This window comes from Tetranychus urticae, chromosome 1 (genome assembly GCF_039701765.1).
Source record: "Tetranychus urticae isolate SD_2017Ah chromosome 1, NJAU_TeUrti_SD_1.0, whole genome shotgun sequence".
Classification (NCBI taxonomy): domain Eukaryota; kingdom Metazoa; phylum Arthropoda; class Arachnida; order Trombidiformes; family Tetranychidae; genus Tetranychus; species Tetranychus urticae.
The window spans coordinates 12,770,616-12,782,938 of record NC_142958.1 but is presented as its reverse complement, the minus strand read 5'-3'; the positions used below and the strand labels follow the sequence as shown (position 1 = coordinate 12,782,938).

General features: G+C 30.2%; 1 protein-coding gene across 1 annotated transcript in view; it reads left to right on the top strand.

The window, feature by feature from the left end:
- Window positions 1-12,323, top strand: part of LOC107361385 (uncharacterized) — a 38,112-nt gene that overhangs the window by 8,827 nt on the left and 16,962 nt on the right. The gene's annotated exons all lie outside the window — the stretch shown is intronic.

The window sequence follows — 12,323 nt, the reverse complement described above, 5'->3', positions numbered from 1 at the left end:
CATGACATTAGAAAAATTTAAAGAGGTTCAACGATAAAGATTTTGATGTTGAAAAATGATAAAAAAAACTGTTTACATGATGATATTCATGAGAATATCCGGAAAGTTTATCTTTGCTATTTTGACTGAATGCTCGGATTAGAGGAAAACTGAGAGAAAACACTTTTACATTTACTTTCCTTGGGTCAACTTTGCCATGCTTAATGGGCAGATTAATTTGGTAATATACATTCAACTCACAAAGATTATCTGTTCAACAGATTAAGGTGTGTGTTTACCTTGTTTTGTTGCTTTTTGTTGTTGCTCTCTTTATCCTATTCACTTCTTTGATGATAACGATGATGGGCAAATGATGATGCTAATTAATCTTAAACTTGTAAAAAAGGGCAACAAAAAAGATGAAATGAGATGAAGCTTCTGATAAGTAATTAAAAAGTTTAACAATGATTAGAGGGTCAGTCTTGGATAATAAATGGCGAGTTGATGTTCAACTTTTACTTCATTGTTTCACCTTCTTTTTTCATCTTTTGTTTACGATGTGAACCAGATAATGCCATCACTGAATAGGTTGACTTTATTAAAGTTTATAAACTTTACATTTTTTTAGGCTCATGAGTGGGTTATGTTTCATTGGATTTTGATCGTTGATTTGATTTTTCGGATTTTCTTTTAATCTTTGTTTTCCGCTTTTCAATGTTGCGATTAGGCATTTTACGCAAGACTTTACCGTTGTAAGGCTTTGCTTTGACCCAATATCTTTGTGCTTTTTTAATGGTGAGTGTAATGCATGTAATATGTAACCTTGCATTTGTTCATCTCACGCTTTAAAGCCTAACCCATAAAGTTTTGAAACAAAAGGTAAGCGAAAGGAAATAATTGACTGTTGTTTAACATGGATCATTTGGATGAAAAGGTAAATGGTTAAGGTTGAAATGGAAAGTGGAAAATGGTTTCAATGGTTTTCTTATAAATTGCATGATTTTATATCGCTAGTTTTCTTGCCGTTTGGTTGGATAGAAAAGTTGAAGACTATTGCTGGTTGAAGAAGTTTGCTTTTATCAATAATCCATGGTTAAATGAACTGGATTAGAGGATGAATTTGGCTTAATCAAGTTAATTTGAGGGACACAAGAGAGTTGATGATCAACTTAAAAAGCTAGAATAAACTTTAGGATATTGTAATTGGCCATTAAGGTAACCATGAAAGGTTCATTGTTTGAACAATACGAAAAGACAATAGATTTAGGTTAGGTTCGGTTAGGTTAGTTTACTGGTTGAAACTTTGAGACGAGAAAGGATTCCTATCTAGTTTTATGTAAATTTTAAATGTATACAATGAATTCAACTAGACAATGGAAATGGTTAAAATCAAAAAAGGTTGAGATATTTGCAGATCCGCTCCAATTAAAGCCTCTGTGGCTCCTCTCGTACTGAACAAGATTTCTTTTGCAACGACAAGTCAAGATTAAGCTAACTCACGGCATCTTGAATCCACAATTCACTCTATTTAACCATTTTAATTTGAAAATATATGCAGTTCATTCGCTTACAAATTGTTTATAATAAGAGCAAGTAATGAGTGCAAACTATCAGGTTATTTTGAGTGAGTATTTCCAGTCTATATTGTCTTTCTAGTTGTTAGAGTTGCATGATACCCGAATAAAGTATTTATTGAAAGAACAATATTTTTTTCATGAGTATCGATACTATTGAAAATACTAATATTGTAAAATATTGTGAAAAGTATTGCAATATCAATGCCATTTGGAAATTATCATTTTGCTAGGTAAAGATGATGACATAAAAGCCAAAAAATTCCAGCCTTTTCCATAATTCTATTAGTGATTGAAAAGATTTATCCACTCTAGATAGAAGTAATTAGCCTTTTCTACTGCGAATGAACCCAAATTTTGTGAGTTTGAGGCTTTTGGCAGCGTTAAAAAGACACTAAAATGTCAGGAATTTCAACGAAAAAATATATCGAAAGAGCAATACTATTGGAGAAAGTATCGATAAGTATTGTTGAGCTTGGTATCGATAATATTACTCAAAAATACAATATTGCTGCAACACTACTAGTTGTTAAACTTCAAAGGTTAAGGTGATTACAACTTAAATGTCTCATCGGGTTATTAACTGTATCGATGACTAAAGTTGATTTGATGATGATAAACAGCAAACTATCAACTCTGAGTTGATTTAACAGACTTAACTTTCACAGTTGAAAAAACATTGGATTAAAATCATTGTGGTCAGACAATAAAGATTGTTACTCTGATATTAAAAGCTTTAGTTTTTTTGTTTCAAAGTTTCAACCAGTAAACTAACCTAACCGAACCTAACCTAAATCATTGTCTTTTCAAATAAGGAACCTTTTCTGGTTACCTTAAGGTAAGAAAAAATCATTAATGTAATTGAATGAAAATGAAATTTCCAAAGCTCAATAATTTTGCATTTTTCTTTCATTTTATTATGAATAAAATTAAACACAAAGATTTGCATCAGATTAATGTTGAGCTGATTTATCCAAAGTTGCCTACAATCCTGGACTTCACAGTTGATCCCAATAATAATTAACTTGATCCAAAGTTAAATGAGCATCAGAGTGCATGTATTATTTGCATTTTTTGTTCAACAAAAGTGATGATTACTTTGATAATTAAAGTTGATTTGATGCTAATAAACATTTCTTTCCCATTAAACAACCTTTAAAGAGGACCAAATCATACCAAGCTTACAACTGTTAACATACAATAATACCATTTATACCTGATTAAAGGTCTTCAGGTTTGATACCAGAAGAAGCCCCAAAAAAGCATATAAGCATAATTAACCTGTAATTATCATTAACAATGTAAACTTGTTGGTTAACAAAAAAAAAGTTAATTCACTTATAAAAATATTGTTCTAGTCTTTTGATAGCAAACAATATTTTCAGTCAAGTTAACCTCAAATAAAAATGACAATTTCCCTCTTCAATAAACTCTAACATTAATTATCTTATCAGAGGGGAGAAAAAAGATAAATTCATTTCATGTAAAAATGTTCAACTACAGATTTGAAGGAAAAAACAAGACTGAGCAATAAAACAATCAAATAGAGATTAAAGTAAAACCAATGTTAATTATCCTTTGATTGTTTCAATTCAATTAATTGGATGAAAATTTCAAGTCAAACCATCAACAAAGTGACACTGAAAAGAAGGGAAAACATTGAAACTTGAGTTGAAATGCAATGTTAAAAGATGAACCCTTTTCAACCATAAATTGAATGAATTGAGACAGGAAAAAATGATGAACCCAAAGTAGGACAAAAGGAAGCTTTACCCTGAAATGTCATTAATTTTCATTCTTGTACATTCATGTTCATCATTATCACAAAATTGTGATCAACATTCTCATTATTATTATATCATTATTATCATAGACAAAGAGTTGAACGTTGAATAGCATAATTGCTTGGCTAATGTTTCACCAACTTTTCAATCTTGACTCTTAACCAATATTTTTGCACTTTTTTTTCATCTAATATTTTCTGTAAACATTATCATTTTATAATTATCGCCTTTTCACACTCCCTGTTTGGATGGAAATTTTTGCCTTTCTCTTTCACCCTTTCACTTCACAGTTTAATGAATTTTCCTTTTATTCAGAAAAGAGCAACTGATGATGGTGATGATTATGATGATGGTGTAACTACAAGTGAAGAAACAAAAGAAGAGGTAAAAATGTGAAATGGGAGGAGAAATTTGGAAACATATTGAAGTTGTTATGATGATAATGATGGTGAGATTTTCAAGATTGAATGAAAAGAGGGCAAAAAAGTGTTCCATCATGGATACATGATAAAATGTCATTTACTATCATGTTGTAAGCTGCTACTGAAGAGGAATAATGAAACTTGTTCAAGATGATGATTGAAACAATTTACAAGTTTAATCACGAAAAATGATCAAAGTCGCCTTTTTTGTGAGTTGAAAAGTAAAAGCTGAAAGGAAGGAAAAGGAGAAATTTTTTCCTTCTTTGCCTTTTCTACTTCATTGTTTCCGCTTTTTCCTGCCATTGGTTCACCAGTTTTTCATGGGTTCATGGTGTTGATGAACATTTTTAATCATTATACTGTCCAAGTGTTTGGAGTAAACATTTTATTCCCAGTCAAAATGATTGAGTGGAAAAGGGTTAACATGGTAAAGGCGGGTGGCACAAAAAAAGAAACAATGAAAAATGAAGAAAATTTGGTTGACACTTTGTTCCAAGTGACCATGCAAGTGATCAACTTTTACTCTTGATTAATCTTAACTGTTGCAATTTCCAATTGAAATGGACATGCATTTTTTTCCCTGAATTATCAGAGAAAATCATTTTTGGAAAGCGAAGGAAATGCAAAGAAAAAAATGTTACTTTCCATTTGGTAGAGTAAAGATTAAGAAGAAAAGTGTTTTACTTGAAATTGACCATAAAGAGTGAAAACAAATGGACCATTAACTGACCCCTTCAATGAGCCATTAAAGTCAAGTTAAACTTTAACCCTTCAGATGCTTCCCATTGATAAGAGGAAGACTATGAAAACAGAAACAGAATTTTCCTTTTCTTTCATTTTCCAATTTCTCCAACTTTTTCTTCCTTCTCTTTATCATTCCCATCAATTGAAATCATTTTCAAAGTTCAACTCACATTATCATAACATTCAGTCTTTAATCTACAAGAAAAGGCGAAAAATAATCTCATCATTTTTATCCTGAAAATCTTTTCTTTTAACCTTAACTTTTGTTTTTTCACCATTTCCATCATCCAGTTCAATTCCATCATTAATTCATTCAATTCAGTTTCCATTGAATTCAACATTCTCTTCCAAAAAAAGATTGACTTTACGATTAAACTCTGAAAGTGACTTTGAAATAGAAACAGCAAAAAAATGAAATTCTAAATCAAGATTGAAAAAGAATTCAAAAACTCATGATAATTGACGAGTTTTCATGAAACCATTTCAATGTTGAATCGCAACATTGGACAATTTTCGTTCTTTTATTTACAATGAAAATGAAATTCATTATTTAATTATCATTAGCGAGTTTCATTGCAACGATAATGTTAAATATTATCATCATCAACATTCTGTCAAGGTAATGATATAAATTATTTGTAATATGTTAATTGGTTTGTTTTACCATTTTTCTCATCTTGATAATTCTTTTCCATAACAATATTCATAAACGAAAATTCTGTTCATTCTCTTCAACAATTGTTTTTTTCAGATATTTTTCTCATTCCATGGTAAAGGCACAAGAAGAAACAAAGTGAAACACAAAAAAAAGCGAAACATAATTAAGTGAATAATATATTCATTTGAATGTAATATTATAATATGTTGTAAAGAGAATAAATTATCAGATTGAATATTGTTCCAACTTTTAATTTCACCTCATTTTACCATCAATGAGTTTACATGGGAAAGTGTAGAAAAGGGTCAATTTCGCTTTCATTATGCTAATCGAACGAACCTTGTTTTTTCTTCTTGTGTGCTCATCTTTACTCTAATTTTCAATGGAAACTCAAGAGTCTAAATTGTCTGAAAAGATGGCAATTATTGCACCAAATAGAGATGAATAATAATAGACTTTGAAATATTCACTTTCAAGTGATTTTTGAAGGAAAGGTTTGGTTCGGCCGCGTCAAATGATGTCTTACATCAAAAGATTAAAGGTAAAGTTGGTTTGACCAAACAGAGGGAAAAGAGGAAAATGATGAAGATGATGATGAGAGTAGAAACAAATGAGATATAACTTAATTTGAGGTGTAACTTGGGTTTACCCATCAATTCATAAGGGAATTTTGAATGATGATTATTATTGCCATTGTGCCTTTTACTGTTTACAAGATCTTTAAGGTTGCGCTCTGCCACTTTTCCTTCGTTTATCTTCTTCTTCCCTTTGCTTGAAAACTGCCTCGAGCTTTTGCTTCATCTTTTTACTTCCATTAACTCATCCTAATTTTGCTTCTTGTTTTGTTTTCCTATTATACGGTTATTTAAACTCTACATTTTTACCTTTTTTGGCGTCTTCACTGAGAATGGAAATGTTCGTAAAATCCTTTTCAAGTTTATTCTTCATCAAAATGTGGTAACAGAGTAATGATGGAGGAAAAAAGAAACAAACAGTAAAACAGTTTCATGATAATCAGAAGAGTTCAGCATTTTTCGCTTCTCACACAATTTCAATTCTCTAGTTGATTTTGTATTTTCTTTTTCTTCTTTCCTTGCATCTGCAGGCATTCAATTCAATTTTCATAATAATCATGTTAAACTGTTAAAATGATGAAAATGGTAAAGTCAAGGTTGTGCGAAAAAAAAAGTGATGAACAGTTCTTTTTTGCATCTTTACTCAAGTTCTACAAGAATCTTCATCAAACATCATGACAGTGTAAAATGATTAATAAACCTTGTTATCTTTTGATTGATGTTAAAATGAATCGAAAAATTTCATTGTTTACTCGATAATCGCGTTGATCATCTTTCATTTTTTACCCTCTCAACTGTCAACTGTCAACCTAGACTTGTGCATCCCTCAACACTGAGCAGCACGTGAAGCTTGGCCTTGTCTGTGTGAACAAATGTAAGTCTCACAAAGAGACAAAAAGATGAGAAAAAAGGAGAAAAAAACTTCTCAAGACTTGCTAATCAAATTACTATTGAATGTGAAGCTGCAAACTATTATTATTATCATTATTATATTTGGATATTTCTTGTTGAATATCACTTCTGTTTCTCCCTTTTTCATCATTTTTTTCGCCTTACTTTTTGTTCGCCTCTGCAAATGAGTTTTCATCTTTACTTTTACACGTTTCCTTATTGATTATTTGGCTAATGAAAAGTAATCCAATTTTTTCTTCTCTTCTTTCAACTTTTCTCTTGTTTCGCTACCATAAGATATTGATACATTTATTGCTTTGATTAATGGTAATCATATTTAGTCTCATTAATGTTGCATTCAAACCTAATCCACTTTGCACAAAAAATGTAAAGATTATCGTTTAATTGAAACACAAACTGATCAAGAATTATAGCTGGAAATTACATTAACCATTGTTGGCGTCATTTCAAGTTAATCTTTACAATAATTCATTCCATGAGATGAAAAATCATCGAAAGCGATTGTCTTTTAATGAAAAAGTTATAATACTTTTTAGATTTTCTTAGATCGAAGTCAGATTTACTTAAGATTTTGAACTCTTTCATTACTTTAAAGAGCATTGGAACTTTGGAATAAAAATTGATTTGCTTTTCCCTTTCCACTGAAATTCCAATGAACCCATGGTCAGCATAGGTTTGGTGGGAAAATTCATAATTGAATAAAGTTCTTTTTTCTGGTTTGTTCGAATAAAATGTTTCAAAAGTTCAACTTGAATTTATAACTAAATTTTTAGCTCTTCAATGCTTGTCAAGTTTAGTGTTTGTCAAAAATGGTAAATAAATAATTATACAAGAGTAAATATGACATTGAATTGACATGGAAATTTAATTCAATTATCCTTTGGGAAACTTTTCCATGTTAATTTATCCATCGAGATTTGATAAAGTTGAAGCAAAGGAGAAGGAAAAAAGTTTCAACTTGACAACTGATTGTGGTTGAATTGAATGAAAATTGGCTTTAAAAAGGTAAACATGAAATCAAGATAAAAAGACAGAGGATCAAGAGGATAAAAAGGGAAGATGAAAGGGAGTGAAAAAGGTAAAATTGAAGCAAGAGGGAAAAAAACAAAATTTTGTTTGCTCGACTCGAAGTTGAAAAGAAGAGATGAAAAAAAAGTTAATTCAGTTACTTTTCAACCAACCATGGATACAATTTCCAGCCCTTAGCCCTTTAACAAGTTGACTCTACTTTTCAACTTTCATTTGTTTCCCTTTGGTTCACTTGTTCAAACCTTTTTTCCTGCTTTTCCTTTATTCCAATATTGTTATTCTGGTGACCAAATTTCAATGAATTCAGGGTTAAATATTGTATCACTTGCTATTGAATACCTGAATGGTCTATTTGTTGAACCGTTAAGCCTCAATTCAATTCAAAAATGGAAATCAAATCAAAATTTGCCTGCTTTTGACGGCAAACATCACACCAAAAACCAGCGATTAATAAACTAATTTCATTTAGCTTCCAGCATCGAAAAATGTTCAATGGAAAGAAAATCTGTAAAATCTTTTGCAGCGATTCGATAATCAATTGAAAATGTATTTTCAGTATTTGAGATCGAAGGCAAAAAAAGATGGAAAATTAGTTTCAAAATTTGAGCGAATCTAGAAAAGCAAAAATTCGAGTAAGTCGAAGAAACAAACTTCTCAAAGCTCAGGCTGTGAGATGAACAACTGTAATTATTGGTCTCGATTAGTCGACATCAGAACAATTGAACCTTGAATCAACTTAATTATTGTAATTAACTGAGTGTTGAACAAGTTGTGTCCATAAGCGCATTATCATGATCATTATAATTATCAGTGTAACAGGAAAAGCATTATAACAGAATCTTTACAAAGAAAATTGAGAACACCAGAATTCATGAAACAGAAATCAATATGAAAAATCGATAAATGGCAACTTGAAAGATCCAATATTAATATTGGTTATTTTTACATTTGAATAATCTCTTCATGTAAATCAAACCGAAAAATGTTGAAAAGTAATTTATGATTTGAAAACGTTCAAAATTGAATGAAACTCGAATTGAGGCGAAACTTGGAAAAACTGAGTTTTGATCAATTTATCTCAATTTGAATTATCAAATAACAAAAAATTGGAGAAACGTAAGAATAAAAGTTATGACAATTTCAATGATAACATCGCAATAACAATTATTGTAATGAGAACATTTCCATGTAATAAAAGATGAATTTTTGTTCGTTTTTTTCGAGATTGCAATTTCTTCTCATTGTAATCAATATTGTACCTTCAACTGGAAGCTTTGTTGGATAAATTATCCTTTAAGGTGTTACATTGATTCAGACAATATCATTACAATTATGATTAACATTACCATCAACTTGATGTTTTTCTTGTTATTAATAGACTTTTCCTTAGACATAAAGATGTTATTGAAGTAACTGAGAAAAATATTTACAAGTTGCAGTTAACAAGTTATGATGGAGAATGGTGAATGATAGAGAAAAATGAATTGTTGAAATGAGTCCAATTATCATGGGCGAAAAGTACATCAATGGTAAAGGTCTTTACACTTGGAAGGAATCAATAATGTTATATTTATGATAACATGTTTTACTCCCAGTCTATCATGATGATACTAACGAGCTAATTGGAGGTAACCAACCAACCAGCTTTTACAAGAAATGATAGCCTTAAAAGCCTGAATAAGAAGAAGAATGAGAAAAAAGGAGAAAAAAACTTCTTTTATATTCTTTATCTATCTAATTATCTGATGACTTTTCACTAGCAATTGTTTATATATCTGAGTTGCAAGTGGCAGATGGAAGAGCATCTTGAAAAGTGAAACGATTCTTTCATTTGGACAAATGTTTCAACTTGTAATTGATCGAGAAACATGGAAAAGGAAATTGAATTGAATTGATAACTTGTTATCAAAGGTACTGTCCAATCGTCAGCCCAAAAAGGTTTTAATAAAGTCTTTTGTTCGCATTGATTACTTTATGTTGGAAAAGAAGCAGTTTTGTTTGATTGGAAAGTTGACGATCAAGTGATTAACTTTTAGTATTGCAAATGAAAATGCATAGTCAACTCAAACTTAATTTAGTGAAGCTGTTCAACCACAAGCGTCATTCCATGAACTATGGAATAACCTAAACCTCAACCTAAACAGTAAAGGACTATGAGATGAAAGGCAAACAGCAAGAGTTGACATTGACCGTTGATTAACTTGTAATCAAATTCAACAGCTAACATGCAAAATTGATCGAACGATTGATTGTCAAAGTTTCTTTGTAAATGGTCCAGTCAGTGTGAGCTGCTTTTCTCTTGGCAATGTCTATCATTGAAAAGGGTTAAATTGAGCGAGAACTTTTTCTCACCAAAATTCTAAATTGATTCAAAGCATGATTTATTGAACCGCACTGAACCACATCTGGTTATTTTGCTATTACAAGTTTAAGTTGATCAACATTGAGCACTGATTCAAATTATTTTGATTTTGATATCGATAAGTTTCTAACTTGACAGGATTAAACGGACTTTTCATCCCAAATGAAGAACATATGAACTTATAATATTTTAATTTCATGACATTTTCCAAGCAGTATTTTGAACCAGGAAGGAAATGTTTGAACCAATTTGTAACTTGACATTCACATTTACAAATAAAGGTGAAACTTTGAAATTGATAAATTTTCTGATGAAACATTTTCTTCCGTCTCAGCAAACTTTCTCAATTGAACAATTTCAATTTCAGCCTTTTCCTTTTCGTCGTTTTGAGCAACTTTATTTTAAATAAACACCCAAGGCAAGTAGTCTGATAACATGGAAATGCAATGGAAATTCATTCCCAGAGAAAATGCAAAAATATTTAATATTCTGTTTATCTTTACAGTTTTACAGCTACAACTCGAGATTTTCAGTAATTTAAAGGTTAACATCACAAATCATGTTTATTTACAAGAATAAATGCTCTGTTGATACTTGAAATTATTCATTTTCTCTGATAATCTTAATTTTCTCTCTTTCCATTTTAAATAATAAATACTTTTGCATTCATGAGTCTATCTGAAAGGGAATGCAAAAGATCAAGACTAACGTAATCATATTAAAGAAAAATGAAAAGCAAAGAAAAGCGAAAAAGTGTTTCGAAAAAAAAGGATTTTTCGAAAAAAAGGAAAGAAAAGTTTCTTTTACCTTTAAGCATTAATAATGTAAACTGATAGTTGAGCAAACAAAATAATCGTAAACAAAATTTATTGAACAATTGAAAGCGTAATATGCAAAAAATGATATCAAATAGTATTGTTATTAGGATTTGGAATTTTGAATTTCCATTTGGATTTTTCATTTTCCATTTCTCATTGAATGGGTTAACTGATGGTATCGCATTTTTGGGTAAAAATCAGTTTTCTCAATGAATTGCGAAAAGATGAAAAAAGGGAAAGAAAAGGTAAAAGTTATTGTTGCTTGGAATTGATCCGAGTTTCCCTGTTATTGTAAATTCTTTGAAAGCTTTTCGTGCTCGTTATTTTGTCTTGCGTCAAGGTATTTAAATAATTTCGAGTTTTGCATTTTGATGAAAATTGAATTGGAAAATGTTGCCTTTTGGTTTATCATTCAATATTTGTATTTGGATTGGGATTTAAAGCTGTAAACTGATATTCAAAGCTGCTCAATTGCTTTTATTGCAATGACTTTGTCACAATCATTTCGATATACTTTAGGAGGAAAGAAATTTAAAACGAAATTGCGAAAAGAAATAAAAAGTCAAATCTCAAAATCGGATTAACTTTTTACACTCGAAGCGACTGTTTGCAGAAATGCATTATTACTGTTGCCTTCACTTGAATAACTTTGCACAAAAGATTACATGTCGATGAATTTATGCATCAAATTTACGTTTAATTATTCTCATTGGCATTGCTTTGGAAAAATTTTCATCGATCGAAAACAAAATTTTCTAAATTCAAAGAATTTTGAATCGATTAAAAGTTCCATTGAATGTCCATTCGAACACGATTTTGATTAATTTTCCTTCTTGAAACCAATTGAACTTGTAACTTGATTTTTTTTGTTTTTCAGTCGAAAAAGAAATTCCATGTTGAACATTTCAATGTTACTCTTTTTGATAAATGTTTGAATAGAAACATGGAAAGATTGAAATATTGAAATAAAACAGATAAATTGAATTTTCCATTTTCTGTTCTTGTTCAATTGTTGTTTTATGCATATTATTGTTTTGCAATTGTAACACCAAAAACGGAATAATTAAATGTTGAACAAAAAAATTGAACAATCAATTGAACAGGGAAACAACTTTTACTGAAAACCATTATGAATAAACCAAGCGTATAACCAGACAGTCTATGAACCTTTTTAGCATCAAAATGTTGGCAACTAAAGCAGAAGAAGAAGAAGAAGCACAAAAAGAGGAAATTTTTCACTCTTCAGGTTTAGCTGAACAATATTCTGTCCTGGATTCATTCATTTTGTTAATACTTTGCTCTTTCAATGTGCTCCTCTGTATCCATCTATTTATCAAGCAACCATGAAATTGAATAACAATAATGAAACTTTCAGAATATCATGTAAAAGAAGCAACAAAAGAGATGAAAAATGAATAATATAATCAAAGTCATCTCGGAAACTGTAAATTGACCAACCAAATTAC